The following is a 16,215-nucleotide window of genomic DNA, read 5'->3' as shown; positions in this document are numbered from 1 at the left end:
AGTGGGCTGAGCTGGGGGGTGCCAAAGAACAAGAAAAGCGTGAAGTTCACACTCACTCCCTCCTACCCGAGACCTCTGCAAAGCAGATGAGGGTAACTGTGCATTTCCCAGACTGAGCTCTCTTGGGAGTGCCCTGTGGGACCCCATGGTGCCCAGTCTAGGATCTGCATGCCAGGGAGGCATGAACTGTCTCTTCCCTTTGCTTGGGGGGTGCCGTGAACAAGGAAGGGAGGGCATTTGCCCCAAGTCCCTCCAGGGATCAGTGGCAGAGGCGTCTAGTAACTGGGGTCCAGATGAGGGGGGGCATGGGGAGGCTTTCCCGCCCCTTCAAGAGTCCCTACCGCCCCTTCTCCATGTCCTGGCACCCGCTCAATCATAATGCTAAATGCGGCGTGACCAGGGAAGCGCAGAGCTGGCCGTAACTGGACACCACAGCGGAGCAGGCATGGGGCCCGGGGTGCAGGGTAGCCTATCTCCGGCTCCGCATGACTGACGGCCCGCCCCCCGCCCCCCACACTGCCGTTCCCTGGACAGTCCTGGGACAGCCGGGGCCTGCCTGCCACGCCTGGATGTGGCCCAGGGCTGCTTTCCCAAGCCTCCTCCGGCACCTCCACAGGTGAGGCCGGGGCCCTTTCGTCTCCCCCAGGTCTTGGGCTTTGGAACCCATGGGGGGGGGGTGGTCACTCCCCTCTCCCGAGGCAGAATGGTGTGTGATTAAGAGCAAAGGTTTTAGGTTCGGTCCAACCTGACTTTGAGTCCCAGCTGTGTCACCACCTGGCTCCTCGATTTTGAAAAACCCCTGTAATTCTTTGTATCTTGTTCCTCTGATGAATGGGGCTTGTGGGCCTATCTCCCGGGGTCAGATGAAGGGAGATAACGTGTGAAAGATGACTGGCCCATAGCAAACCCTCAAGGACATGTGTCACGCATTTGGCCTTACTGACCCAGGCCTCTGGTTTCCCTGACGGTCCTGCAACTTTGGGCCTGGCAGGCCTGGGGAGATCGGTCAATGACTCCCCAGGAGGCAGCTGCCCTCTCTGCCTGGCCTTCACTCAGCCTGGCCTCTGGGGGCTCAGATCCCAGCTCTGCTCCTCTGAGATGTGAATCTGAGCAGGCCGCACCTCCTTCTGAGGGCCCGACCTTCCCGGAAGGCCCCCTGAAGCCTCTGCCCCACTCCCACCCTTGCATCAGCCTCTGCGTCCCAGGATATCATCTGGAGACCTGGCTCACTTCCTGATCTCAGAGACCTCAACTGAAGGCTTTAGTTCACACACAGCTGTATGATGCACATGGACTTGGCCAAGCCCCATAGACAGGCTTAAAACCAGGGAGTGCACACAGAGCTCAGAGGTCCACTGCCCTGGAATGGTCTTCCTGCCGAGCTTCCTCTGGGTTGGTTTTATGAGGGCCCACTCCTGACTCAGTGGTACCCTTTTGGTCACCTCAGACCAGACTGTTTTACAAATGAGGAAAGGAGGCCCAGAGAAGAGGTTCAGTGACTTAGCCTAAGACCACACAGCCCCTGAAAGAGGCGGTTCCCTGCCAAATGCATCCAAAAGAGGCTGGGCAGGGGAGCCTGGGTAGCTCATTTGTTTTTGTGTGTGTTGTTTTTTTTTAAAAGATTTTATTTATTTATTTGACAGAGATCACAAGTAGGCAGAGAGGCAGACAGAGAGAGGGAGAGGAGGAAGCAGGCTCCCCGCTGAGCAAAGAGCCCAATGCGGGGCTCGATCCCAGGACCCTGAGATCATGACCTGAACTGAAGGCAGAGGCTTTAACCCACTGAGCCACCTAGGCGCCCCTGGGTAGCTCATTTGTTAAGCATCTGCCTTTGGCTTGGGTCACGGTCCAAGGGTCCTGGGATCAAGCATCGCATTGGGCTCCTTGCTCAGCGGGAAGCCTGCTTCTCCCTCTCCCACTCCTCCTGCTTGAGTTCCCTCCCTCGCTGTGTCTCTCTCCATCAAATACATAAATAAAACCTTAAAAAAAAAAAAAGAAAAGAAAGGAAAAGAAAAAAGAAAAGAGGCCGGCCTGTGGGGCTTTGATTGGTATAAGTAGGGGGTCCTGTCCAGCACAGGAAGGAGCTCACTGTTGGGTAAGGGAGAGGGCTGGGCTGGTCCCCGACCCCTCCCTGGAGTAGCTCTCAGTGACCCTGAGGTTGGATGATCTAGTTCAGAAGCTCTAGGGTCAGGATTGAATCTGAATCCCAGGAACTGCAGGACTTCGGTTGGGCAAGGTGCTTCACTTCCGTCCCTGGGCCTCAGTTTCCTCATCTGTAATAGAGGGCTAATAATACATACCTCTCTGGAGCATTAGATGAAATATTGCTTGTAAATAGCTTAATGCATAGTACATACTCAATAAATAGTAGCTATTAGTAATAATTAGCAGTGGGGCAGAGTTAATTTAAAGCATGAGCTCTGGGGATGGGGGAAGGAGGACTCCCCCCTCTGTCTCCATGGCATCATCCACCTGCACTGGTGGAGGCTAAACTTCCCTCCCCTTGACTCTCTGGCCTCAGAGATCATGCCAGCTATCCCCCTGTGGTAGATGGAGCCAGGGTCCGTAGAAGCTCCCAGGGAAGGTAGGGAGTGGGGAGGGCTGCTCTATTGCTTTAGATCTCTCAGGAGGCTTCGCCAATGGCTCCAGTGTCCTGAGGCTAGCATCCACATTCAGAGGGAATCTTGGCGTCTAACCTCTATCCTACCTGCTTTTGTTCCAAGGAACACGATCGTGTGTGTGTGTGTGTGTGTGTGTGTGTGTGTGTGTGTGTGTGTACGCACGCGCAAATAGCAGCAAACCCATGGGGGAGGTCCAGTCAGCTCACCTCCTCTCTCAGATCCCAGCAGCTACCAGAAATGACTGCCATGACCCTGCCGCTTAGTGTGGGCTCCCCCGATCCACAGCCTGCCCCCTTCCTGGACTGAAGCTGGGCCAGGGCTCTCAAAGGCAGACTGTGCCCTGAGGTCCCTTCGACTGTAAGGATGACCGACCTACCGACCGATCGTCCTCCTGACTCTCCATCTGTAGAGCACCCTGCAATTTACAAAGCTCTCGTATCTCTCATCTGCTTTGTTCTCCCTCTGCCCCAGAGGGTAACAGGCAGTGGTGTGCTAGAGACAGCTACTGTGGCCTTGCAGGAGCCAACTGTGCCCACGTCTTTCCAGCTCCCCGTTCTGTCAAATCAGACTGGATTGGCCATGGTGTAAGCATTTACCCATGGACATTAGCAAACACTACAAATCAGAGACTTTTTTAGGGGGTGGGGGTGGGAAGAGCTCGTTGGTGAGCATTGACCAGCACAGCACCAGGAGAGGGGGCAAGGTCATTAACCCCATTTTTCAGGAGAGAAAATTGAGGTCCAGAGAGAGGAAGGGACGTGCCCAGTGCCCTACAGCTAAAACTGAAAATCCCGTCTCCCGAAACTCCGGGCACAGGAGCCCCAGCCACACCCCCAAACACACAATAACCCTGACCAAACAGGGTCTGGAGACCAGCTCAGTAACTCAGCACCCTGTCTACCCTCGGCTCTCTAAGCTACCTCTCCTCTGCCCATGATCCTCAGAGAGTCTCGGGGCATGGCTAGGGCTGGAAGAAGGACACTTGATCTTCCTTGGGCTCAGAGGGAAGGCAGAGCAGAGTCCCTGCTCCCTAACCTGCTTAGGGAGCACGATAGGAAGAAATTCCCCAGAAAGCATGACAGCAGGAACAACAAGGAGCATCACTGCGTCCTTGGTCTGTGCCCTTCTCGCAAACAGCCAGGCCCTGTGCTCCCTCTACCCAGGACATCTCCCCACTTCTCAGAGACCCTTCTCCTGGTGCCTTAGAACTCAGGCAGAAGAGACCATTTGGAAGAAGTGGGAGGCGGAGGACCCCCTGTTTGCCGATTGTGTGACCTTGGCCAAGTCATTTTCTCTTTCTGTACCTCTGTTTCCTTATAAGTGCAATGAGGGGTCGCAACCATTTGCATCTGAAGTTGCTGACACTGGTCCTGCCTCCAGCAGTGCCCATGTCCTACGAGCTGTCCGCGGGGCCTCCCCCGTGCCGTGCCTCCCTGAGGGACCTCCCTGAGGAAATCCTCCAGTTACAGCTGGGGGGAATCATTATACCCCAGAAGAGGATTTATTATCCTCATGTTATAGATGAAGGGATTGAGGCTCCCGTTAACCCTACTTAACCCGAGTTGGTCTAGCTACCAAATTATATGACCCCCTCCCATCCCCCCGGATTCACACCTGGGCCTCAGAACCTGTGTGCCTAACCATGACACTCCCCGGCCTCCGCTCAGGGACCCCTCAGCATCCTCGCTCGCACCTGGGAGCCAGAGTGGCGGGCTGGGGACAACGTTGGAGGTTCCCTTGGGAGGGTCTGTCTGTCTCTGCATCCTCTGTGGGCAGCTGAGTCACAGAGGACACGGAGGGCCCTTCCTGGGCTCTCTGCACACTCCCTCCCACTGGGCAGCCTCCCACCCGCCTTTATGAGTGGGGAGGAGATGGTAGAGTTCCGCCTTAATGGTTTCTGTCACTGGCTGCGGCAGCATGTTTTATGAGAGGTGGGGCCCGGGCCTGGTGCTGCCGGTGGCCCCACCCAGGGCTCCGCCCTCCCGGCCACTGGGAGGGGGCCCCTGGAGCAGCTCAGTAATTACCTAGCTGGGGGAGGCCACGAAGGGCCCTGGGGCTGCTCCCGAGGCTTGAGCACCCCAGGATACTGGGAGTGCAAGTGTGCCAAGAAGGAGGGAGTTTCTCCATCCTCTCGTCCCATGCAGGTTGGGGGTTCAGAAGCTGAAATTCTGGCCCCTCTGGCTCTCCACCCGGCCTCAGTTTCAGGAAAAAGGGTCAGCTGCCCTGAGATCTGATTAAAGTGCTGTGAGAGGCAGCCTAGGGACAGAAAGAGCAGGGGGAGGAGTGGAGAAGAGCAAGCAGCAATAGCAAGCAGCAATAGCAAGCAGCATCCCCCTCATGGGATGCTTTCCTCAAACCTGAGCCAAGGACACCTGCCGCTGAGCCATTCCCATCCCCCAAGACAGAGCTGTCCCAGAGCCACTGCAGTCGTTCCCCTGCGGCTGGAAACCGACTGGTCCTAGACTGGCACTCGGTGCGCCCATCCTGAGAAAGCACTTGAGCCCCCTTCCATGTCTGGGGCTGACCTGGAAGTTCTTCCAGATATCGAACCATAGTCTCCCTTGTCATCTTAGTCCTCCTGCCCTGTTCTTCCCGCCATCCATCAAGGAATCCTCCAGAGGCAACCGACTCATCCCTTCTCCGGGGTGGGTCCCAGCCTTGCTGTGGATGCCCGACTCCAGCAGCTTCCTATTTTCCCCCACTCTCCTTTGCCGGGCATCCTTTCCTTTCCACCATCCCTGGCCACCTCTGAACAGCTTCCCATCTCTTTGGCCCATCCCCAACCCTGCCACCCAGCTCTGGCCTCGGAGGAGCTGAACCCAAGCACTCACAGTGGGCTCGGGGCCATGGCCACCATCACGGCTTCGGGGAGTCATTCAGCCCAGCAACACCCAGGGAGCCTCCATCGAGGTATAAATACTCCCACATGCCTGGACCGGCCCCCTGCCTGAGGGCTGGGGCGGGGCTGCCTCCCCAGGCCAGGCAGGCAGGTCACGTGCCCCATAAATGCCACAGGACCACAGGCCCTTCGTGGCAGCCCCGGGGAGACCAACTGGGGCCTGACCTTTCTGGATGGATGGACGACGGATGGGTGGATGCAGTCTACAGGGGGACGGATGGACAGATTGATGGGTGGACTGATGACTGGATGGGAAGCTGGACAGCTGGATAGATGGACAGATGGAGAGACTGATGGATGAATGGATGGGGAACATCCCTGAGGATGTTCATTTGGTAAATGGGAACCCGGAAGGGTTGCTTGGTTTTAAGGAAATAAGAAATGCCACCCTTCATGCTCCTATCCATTCCTTTTGAGACACACTTCTTCCCAGGACCCCTTTTCTCCTAGAAAAGACTGTCCACCTAGTCACAGTCCACTGGCTCTAATGGGTTCTCCCTACTCCTTAGATGCCCCTTTCTGGAGACCTAAACACCCCAAGAGTAAAAGAGATCTTTTACTCTTACTCTTGAAGATCATTCATGGTCTGCCTTTTCCTCCCTCCTGCCTATTCCCGAGCCCAGGCTCTGCAGCCATGAGCCCACCCCAGATCTTGCTCCCAGAAGCAAGGTTAGCTTGCTCGCCAAGGTTAGTAGGAAGAAGAGGAGGAAAATTCTCAATTCCAAGAACATGAGCCCCTTAGACGGGCAACTTAGAGAGGAAGGTGCCCCTCCCCTCTACCTTCCCTCAGGGGTTTTTATTTTTTTATTTTTATTTTTTTTGAAGATTTAAAAAATCTATTTGTTTGACACAAAGAGAGAGAGCAAGAAAGAGAGAGAGAGATCACAAGTAGGCAGAGAGGTAGGCAGAGAGAGAGGGGGAAGCAGGCTCCCTGCTGAGCAGAGAGCCCAATGTGGGGCTCCATCCCAGGACCCTGAGATCATGACCTGAGCCAACAGCAGAGGTTTAACCCACTGAGCCACCAAAGCGCCCCCCCCCCCACCCAGGGGTTTTTAAAAGCATAATTGGGTCTGATGGTGAGAACAAGCTTGGCAAGGGACTCGTAGATAGACAAAGCAACCAGGCACCACTGGGGGCTTGACAAGAGAGCTGGGCTCCTGGAGGGTGGGGACTCTTGCCTGCTAAAGCCCCCCAGGGGGACCAGCGTGCAGAAAGCAGTGTTCTGAGGCCCCAGATACTGATCTCCGGAGAAGCAATTTCCTTCTAAACCTCAGTCTTCCCAACTGTGAAAGGGGCCAAAGAGCAGAGGGTGAGGTGGGGAGTGATGGAAGGAACAGGAGGATTTTTCACAGATTATGAAATATGGCCTCATTCTCCCTTATGACAAGCTTCCTCCAGCCATGCATGCTGTCTGAGGAGGTGGAGGAATGGGCGGGTGGATAGGACTACATTGCCAGCCTCTGACCACCAATTAGCTCGACAGACAGTCCTGTGTTCAGAAGTTCCCCCATAAGAAGTCACTCAGTGAACCTGTCGTCCCGTCCCTGGCATCCTGCGGGCCTCATGGATAGTTGGCTGAGATGCCGATGGGCTATGGTGTGATTGGCAGCTGAGCATCTGAGCTCGGAGACTGATAGGGATGACTACAACCTTGTTTTACCTCATCCCCCTAGCCTGGCCGTTATCATCTCAGAAGCCCCCAGCCGCTCCACCAAGCCCCCTGCTCCCTCCCTTTGGTCCTTCTGACCAAAGACCTCAGAAGTGTTCTTTCCCAGCTCTGCCATCAGCATGGGCTAGCACGGCCATGAACCTCAGTTCCTCCTGTGTTCAGTGGGATCATCTTTGCCCTACATAACTCTCTTGGCTATCCTGGAGACTGACTGAGGACTCGGAAAATCAAAATGGTTGGAGGAAGCTAAACTGACATCACTTTTTTCTGGGTCTCCTGCTTCCTCCCCCGAGGTCCTGGGCCCATGGGATTTCAGGAAAGGGTTGGGGGCTGACATCATTCCCCCTTCAACCATTGGCCCTTCCCAGGGTGTTCCCATGGGGGAAGGTAAGAGTGCTCCCATTCAGTTGGTGGGCCCTCTTTGCCTACCCACCCTAGTGGGGGCTCGGGACCCCCCACCTTCCCTTGGGCCAGGGGCCTCTTGTGCTCTGTACATTTTCAGAAGACCTGCTCATTATTACCAGCCTATTCTCACGGGTATGAATTCTGTCATCACTACTAATAATACAGATCTAGTACCAGACAAATCCTTCAGGGTGCGGCCCCTCCCCCCAAGTCATCCAGAGCCCGTGCGCCCTCCTCCAAGGTGGGCAGCAAGCTAACTGCTTGAGTTTACCCAGCTGGAGAGAAAAGAGCACGGGAGGGCCCACCCAGCCAAGCCCTTTCTCCATCTGACAGATGAGGAAACTGAAGGGATTGTGAAAGGGGCTATTCTCCACTACGCAGGTATCTGGGCGCTGGTTCTTCCTCCAGGCTCCCCCAGACTGGGTGAAGCCAGCCGAGTGCCCACTCACTCCCTTGCGCATCTGAGGAGAAGGATGCAGAGAAGCAGTTCCTTCTGGGGGTGTTTCTCTGAATGCATCTAGTTCGCGGGCTCCAGTCCTCACCTTTCTCCCCTAAGCATCCCCGGGTCCAGCCCAAAGAACTTTCTCTCCAAAACCCTTCCCACCTCGGAGAGCATGGGAAGGCTCAGAGAGGCTGAGCCTCCTCTCCAAAACCACATGCTCTGGGGGGCCCCACGTGGGCTCCAGCCACCGCTCCCGGAAGGAGCCAGGGACGTCTCTGACGGTGAGCCCTGCTGCCTGGGCTCTGCTAAGATCGCTCTGGTTCTGCTAAGGGGAAGTCTGATCCCTGGGTTTTCTGAGCTTGTTGATGTGTGTGTGTGTGTGTGTGTGTGTGTGTGTGTGTGCGCGCACATCTGATGGCTTCCAAGACTGACAGACTTGTGTAGTGTGGGACATGGCTATGGAATTTACAAGTGTAGGTGGACTCCAAGTGTCTCCGGGCAATCCAGCTCCAGTGACACGCCCCATGCTAGGGGTGTGTGTGTGTGTGTGTGTGTGTGTGTGTGTGTGTTGGTGGCCAAGCCGGCTGTCATTTGTCAGAAGCAGTAGTTTCAGGCTGGAGGAGCAGGGCTTCAAGCTAACTGATGAACCATCTTCCCATGAGCTCGGGGTGGAGGTTAGGGGCGGAACTCCCAGTGGGCTCTCTGGTTCTTGGGGGTTGCCCACCCCAGTGAGCTCCCAGAGTAGCCAGGACAGCAAGGGTTCCCTTTCTTTCTGTGACTCACAGCTGGCTCTTGGGTCAAGTTTCTTGAGTGATCACGATTCAGCTAATTCTCTCTCCGGCCCCATTAATCTGAGCTGACTAAGCAAGAACCACAGGCAGGGTAGAGACCCAGGGATGCTCACGACAGCAGTCATTCCTAAACAACCCGGCAGGTTTTCTGGCTTCAGCTTCTGTCCATCTCTCTGCTTTGGGGCCAGCCATGCCTAACTGGATTGGTTATACTTGAGGCCCCCCCAAGAAAGCTTGCTGCTACCTCCCTCTGGGGCCCTCTGGGCGTGTCTCTCCAGCTTCCCCCTGGCCTGCCACCCACCTGCAATGCAGAGAGGTCCATCTGAACATCAGACCTCAACTCGTCTTGTTGCACTTGACCTCATTTTTACTGTTTGGCCAGCATCCAGCCTTGAAGGCCTGGACAGGCTCAGGAAGTAGAGGACTTCTTCGAGGATGACCCCATCCAGTCCTTTCTGTTCTAGTGGCATTGCTCTGGGCTTTTCCTAAACACTGGGAGAAGGGGGAGGACATGGAAGGACCTGGTGAGGATGAGGCTGAGGGGTGTTGGACTTTGAGGGGGATTTCTGGTGCATGGAGAGATCCATCCCAGGGAGGTGGGGATGGAAGATGGATTTGGGGTTGAGGATGGACGTGGGGCTGTGGAGGTGAGGTAGAAGGGGAAGAGAGGGGTGGGATTGTAGAGACTGAGGTGAAACTGGGGATGTGGGTGGGAGTGGAGGTGTTAGGGGGAGGCTGGAGATTAAGGCTGGAGATGGGCACAGAGATGGAAGAAGGGGCAGTAAATCGGAAAGATCAAAATTATTCAGGGATGTTTGATGCTTCTGAGATGCACTCTCCCAAAGGTTATCTTGTCATTTCCCTGCTCCTGGGCATGTTGCCAGCCCAGCCACACCCATCCCAGATCAATGGTTGCCTCTCCGCTCAGGAAACCACCTCCTGTGGTCACACAGTCCAGCCAAATTCAGTTTATGACCCTGAAACATGTCACGAAGTCCAACGTCCATCTCTCCTGCTTGCAGAAGCCAGTCTCAGCTTGCTGGAGTCCCCTTGCAGGCCTAGCCGGGGTGGTGGGCTGTGATGAGGAAGGGAAGAGGGGAGGGCAGGGCTGCGGGACCCCTGTCCTTGCCTCCCTCTGTAATGGGGGGAGATTAGGGGAGGCGGGCAGAAGTGGCTCCCAACAGCCCCATCTCATCAGAGTGTGGGGTTGGAAAGACCACGAGAAGGGCAGTGGGGCTGTCCTTCTGTCCTTTCCCATATACCAGGTCTCTGGAAGTTTCAGTGTGCCTCAGTAACAGTCTCTAGCCATATGCTTGGGCCCTGTGCATGCGGTGGGGTTTTGCTGTGCAAGAAGACACAAGCCGGAAGGAGGGAGTTAGACATCAGGGAGGACTTCCCGGCTGTGAAGGATGGACCGAGCCCGTGGGAAGGAAGGCAGATGGGGCTCTCCTTGGGGGCTAAAGAAAGGCCCTCCCTGAGACTAGGGTGTGGGTGGGGGCTGGCATCCGACGGCCTCCTGGAAGGCACGTGTCCCTGGTGGGCTTTCCCCTCTGTCTTTCACTTCCCGAGCCTTCTCCCCTTCTCACGATGAATGGCGAAGGCCATTGGTAGGGGGAAAGGTGGTGGGCTCAGTTTGCAGATGAGACAAAGATGGGGGAGCAGGGACCCCCCATCTTTCTCTCCCCTAACCGAGAGCAGAATTGAGAGGATTCTGGGGCTCCCTGAGCCCCTGGGAAATGAAGTCCTCTGAGAACTCCCTGGCATTCCCGGGAGAACAGGTTCCTGGCCCTGGGAGGTGAGCGAGGCGCCGGGCCTGGGGGGCCAGCATGCCTCAGCAGGCCCCGGAGCCGGGAGCTGAGCTCCACAGAGGCACCACGGGCGGGGCTGGGTGGGGAGCTGGGAGGACATGGCCTCTCCCCATGGCACCGTGGGCCCTGAGGATCCCGAGTCTCCCCAACCTCAGCCTGTGTCTGGCCCTGCCTGGCCCCCCAACACAAGAGAAGGTCTAGGACAGGAGGTGCCACACCCCCCATCAGTGGGGGATGGCCTCCTACGGCCTGTGTCTTGTGGGTCGGGCAATGACCGAGGTGGCAAAAGGACCTGAGTCAATCTCTGTGGGGACAGGACTGGAGTGCAAGGCCATCCTCCAGTCAGCCCAGAGAAGCTGGGTCTCATCAGTGGGGGAAGGCCAAGGCTATGGGTCAAGCAGAGCAGTGGAGACTTCCTGACTTTGACAGAGCTGTGCGAGCCTCCACCTGCAGGATTAGAAAGTGGGGAGGGCAGTCCCGCCTGGCATGGGACTTAAGCGGCATCGGGGCTGGGAGAGGGATGAGGGGACTTCTCTGGGCCGAGTCCTGTTCACCCAGGTCCTTTCCCGCCGGCCAGCTGGGTCTGGACACAATGCACACACAAACGCACACATACTCCCCCACACCAACGTCCACCCCACGCTCGTAGGTGCAGAGAGAGCAGGCAAACACGCCCACTTGTTAGAGTCTGTGCTTTATCTAACTTGCTTCTTTGGACATTTAGGGAGGGCCTGGGGGACTCCCCGGGGAATGCCAGAACCTTACCTGATCAGGTAGGTGGTGGGGAGAAGCTGTGGGAGCCCGAGGGGGCTTCCTGCGCTCCAGCCATTTCCCTAAGAGCCTTTGCTTGCCAGACTCCCAGTTCTACCCTTCAAGGGTCCTAGAGCTGCCTGCCCATCCCAGGTCTGCTCGCCAGACCTCTTGATCACAGAGGTCTTGAGGGAGGGAGGTGTTCCTAGACCTCCGGGGGATTCTGCCTTGAGCTCTGCATCCGTGCTGGCCACAACACCTGTTTGCCACCTGTTTGCTTCTCCACCAGCCGTGCCATCTCCTTCCTGCATCCTAGGCCTCCCTCCAGCCCCCAGGCGTCCAGACCCCAGCCCAAGCGGCCCAGAGACATTAAGTGATGTCTGCATCAACAGAGCCCCTTGGCATCACCCAGCCCCTTGGAGCTGGGATGTCCCCTCTCCCCCAGAAAGCCACTACAATTGAGAATCTGCCTCCCCGACTTTCAGCTCTAGTTTTCCGGTCCTAGTATTGCCGAGTCCTCATTTCTCCCCAGCATGGGGGTGGCTCAGCCCAGCCTCTCCAGCCACAGAGCCACACACAAAATCCAGCCAACCCCAGAACCGCAAGTCCTACTCAGTGAGAAGGGTTGATGTTAGGCAGCCTGGGACAGGGACGAGAGGGAAGAACACGAGGGGGGTGGTCCTCTTTGTCCTCCAGGCACTCACCCCGCTTCCTGAGTCTCCCTTCGGCTGCAGTGAGAAGATGGGGAGCACCCAGCGGCTGCCAGCCTCTCCCAGGGCCCGTTAAAAAGGCAAACTCCCACCCCCCCATGCTCTGGTCCTGCCTTGTTGGCCTCCACGGCTGACTTGGGACCAGTCTCCTCTTACCTGCTCAGTGAAGCAGGTCGGCGTGGGGGCCCGGGTCTGGGGGGCCAGGAGCTCCGTCCGCCTGTCAGTCCGTCAGCGTGGCCGTCCTGGGTCTGTGCTGACATCAGGTGAGGGGAGGCAGCTGCTGGGTGAGCCAATAATTATGATATCAGCTTCCCCTTGCCCTGAGGGGCTGCTGCCAAAACGGGGAGAAGAGCAAGGTGACTAAGAAGCTCGTTTGCTCCTTGGCTCTTGTTTGACAGGTCCCGGCTCCTGCGCCCGCCCCAGCCGCACCCCGGCTCCCCCCCCAACCCCTCCCTTTGCCCAGGCCAGCCCCAGCCCCCAGTCTCTGCCAGCGGGCACAGCCTGTGGCCTGTGGAGGAGAGGGTTGTCCCGTGGCCCCCACCTGCACCCCAGAAAGGGGATGTCAGTCCCCACGGGTGGGGCACAGGCTTGTTGGGACACGCACACGTGTGTCAGGAGAGCTGGGCCACCACACGTATGTTCACGGAACCTGCAAAGGGATCCTGGGGAGCGGCACTGCATGGCAGCACAGCGTTCTCTGCGGCCTGATGGGACCAGGCAGTGGCCGTGATCTCTCAAAGGCTGGGTTCAAACACAGACGTGCAGAGAACTATCCGTCTACGGAGTCCAACCCTCTGTCTCTCCAGTCCCTCGGATACCTTCAGGGTCTCTCCGTGTGTGTGTGTGTGTGTGTGTGTGTGTGTGTGTGCGCGCGCGCACGTGGGCACCCTGATGTGGATATGCACACGGCTCCCTCCATGGGTCTGTGGACATGTGAGTCTCTCCAGGTGTCTATACACCTGTCTCCTAGAGTGGCATACATCTGCGTCAGTGTCTTCCCCTGTGTCTGTGTGGGGGTCTAGATCTTATGTCCGCATCCTCTTTTTACTTATTTATTTAATTTTTACTAATGTATTTTTATTTTATTTTTTTAAGATTTTATTTATTCGCTTGAGAGAGTGAGTCAGAGAGAGAGCATGAGCAGGAGTCGGGGGTTGGGAGGGTGAGGGGAGAGGCAGAGGGAGAAGCAGACTCCTCGCTGAGTGGGGAGACCTGATGTGGGACTCGATCCTGGGATTCTGGGATCATGACCTGAGCAGATGCTTAACTGACTGAGCCACCCAAGCGCCCCTGTCTGTGTCCTCTGGTAGGCCCTCTGTATCTGTGCTCTGGGTCAGCAGTCTTGGTCTGTGTGTGTATCTGTTGGTTTGTGCAGGTGGAGGTGGGGGGAGGTAGCCCTTGGTTCTATATCATGATCCCAGAGCCACTCTTTATGTTCTGGGGGATGGAAAAAGAAATGCATATGGTTGTGGCCCTGATTCTGGCCCCTCAGAGTCGACATGGATAGCGGGGTGCCTCGTGAGCCCTTGGAATTGGTCCCCACTGCTCCCCTCTGAACCCTGACCTTCCTCTCCTCCCCCCTCCCCCCCGCCGCCCCAGGTCCTATCCCCATCTCCTTCTCACTGCTTCCTTTCCCATCTTCTTTGCCCCACCCCCGTCTCTTGTCCCTGGGCATTCTTTCTCTCCTCTCTCTTCCCCACTTGTCCTGGTTTCTAAGCCCACTTGTATCTGTTTCTGGAGCTGAAGTGTCCAGAGACCTAGCGGTGATCTGCCGCTCAGTAATGCCTGGGGTTTGGCTTTTGGCCTGAGGGTTTGGAGATGGCCATTCCTCCCCACTTTCTCCATCTCATTCTGAGGAGGGAGGTCAGGCTAACCTTGGCTGGGGGATGGTGGCTGTCATCTTCCACCAGACTTAAACATTTGGAGACTCCTTGGTCTAGGCAGGGAACAATCATTTCAGAAAAGAGAGTGCTGAGGTAGATAATAATGAACCCATCTGTGAGTGATGGTTAGTGGTGTTATCCTCCATACTTACCACTGGGGTCTCAGATTCCTCATCTGTTAACAAGGGAATAATATTATTTACTCATAGAATTGTGGCAAAGATTAGGGGCACTTGGGTGGCTCAGAGGGTTAAGCCTCTGCCTTCGGCTCAGGTCATGATCCCGGGGTCCTGGGATTGAGTCCTGCATCGGGCTCTCTGCTCAGAAGGGAGCCTGCTTCCCTCTCTCTCTCTCTGCCTGCTTCTCTGCCTACTTGTGATTTCTGTCTGTCAAATAAATAAAATCTTAAAAAAAATAAAAGAATTGTGGCAAAGATTAAATAAGATCATGTTTAAAGTTCCTAGCACAATGTCTGGTATACAGTAGATTCTCAATAAATATGTGCCCTCTCTTTCTTCCCCAGGCCCAGTGGTGGTGGGTGGGAAATGAGGATGTGCTGGTTTGCTCACCTGGATGTAGGAATTGTGTTCTGGGGCTAGAACAGGGGCCCTGACTCAATGCATCTTTCTCTGGGGCTCATGTTAGCAATCAAAGCTCTATTCCCTTAACCTCATAAAAAATGGGTGTTTCATAATGAAAGAACAGCTGTCTGGACCTTCTAGTGTGTTTGTTACTGCTCCTCTCTAGTGTATATGAGGGTAATTATTATTTTAGACTTATGGGTATTTCCATATGGGCACAGAGAACCATGAAAGCTATGAATTGGAAGCTGCTCTCATTGCTATCAATCAGCATTATTCTGAAGGTGCTAACCAACGCAATAAGATAAGAAAAAGAAATAAGGGGCATAAATATGAGAAGGGAAGAGGCAAAGTCTTCAAAAATTACAGATGATGTGATTACTTAGGAATTTAAGAGAATCACCTAAAAAGCTATTAGGACTAATGAGAGAATTTAGTAAAGTACCAGAACATACAGAAAACCCCAAAACCATGTCTATGCAACTAAAATAGCCAAGTGGAAAATAAAAGGAGACAAAAGATCCTATTCACAATAGTAACAACATTAGACAGTACCCATGAATAAACGTAATAAGAAGTACATAGAATCTCCATGAAGAAAACAATAGAACTTCACTGACGGACATCAAATAAAGCCTGAGTAAATATAAAGACAATCACGTTCTTGAACGGAAAGGTCAATATAATATTGTAATGATGTCAGTTCTGCTTTAAATAATCTACAAACTGAATGTAATTCAGACCAAATCTAATCTTTCACCCCCTGAACTTGACAGGTTGATTCTAAATTTTGGTGAAGATTTAATACATGAGGATAATCTAGAACTTTTGGAAAAGAAGACTAATAGGGAGAACTTGCCTTCCAGATTTCAAAATGTTCTTTTTTTTTTTTAAAGATTTTATTTATTTATTTGACAGAGATCACAAGTAGGTAGAGAGGCAGGCAGAGAGAGAGAGGAGGAAGCAGGCTCCCTGCTGAGCAGAGAGCCCAATGCGAGACTCGATCCCAGGACCCTGAGATCATGACCTGAGCCGAAGGCAGCGGCTTAACCCACTGAGCCACCCAGGCACCCCAGATTTCAAAATGTTCTATAAGGGCTTCTGCAGTTAAAACAGTGTGATTTTGGTGCAAATTAGCAAATGAATTAGTGGAAGATAATAGAGTCTGGGATGAATGGGAATTTTTGAGAATTGAACATATAATAACAAGAGTTGTAAGCAGCAGGAAAGTGTAAAAAACTCAATGAATGGACTTCGGATAATGGGTTTCCCATTTTTTAAAAGATCTTATTTATTTATTTATTTATTTGAGAGCGAGAGAGAGAGAGAGAGAGAGAGAGAGAGAGAAAGCACAAACAGGAGGAGGGGCAGAGGGAGAATAAGGCTCCTTGCCAAGCAGGGAGCCCAATGCAGGTTCCATCACAGGAACATGGGATCATGACCTGAGCCGAAGGCAGACACCCAGTGGACTGAGTCACCATGGTGCCCTTGGGTTTTCCATTTGAAAGAAATAAAGTTAAATCCTACTTCACACTATTCATTTAAAAACTTTAGGTAGATGAAAGACTAATGTAAAATGAAACCGTACACATAAATTTTAAAAATATAGAAAACATTTTAATAATTACAGAGCAGAGAAGGCAGTTTTAAAGAAAG

Source organism: Mustela lutreola, chromosome 15, assembly GCF_030435805.1.
Source record: "Mustela lutreola isolate mMusLut2 chromosome 15, mMusLut2.pri, whole genome shotgun sequence".
Classification (NCBI taxonomy): Eukaryota; Metazoa; Chordata; class Mammalia; order Carnivora; family Mustelidae; genus Mustela; species Mustela lutreola.
This window is presented reverse-complemented; position numbering follows the sequence as displayed.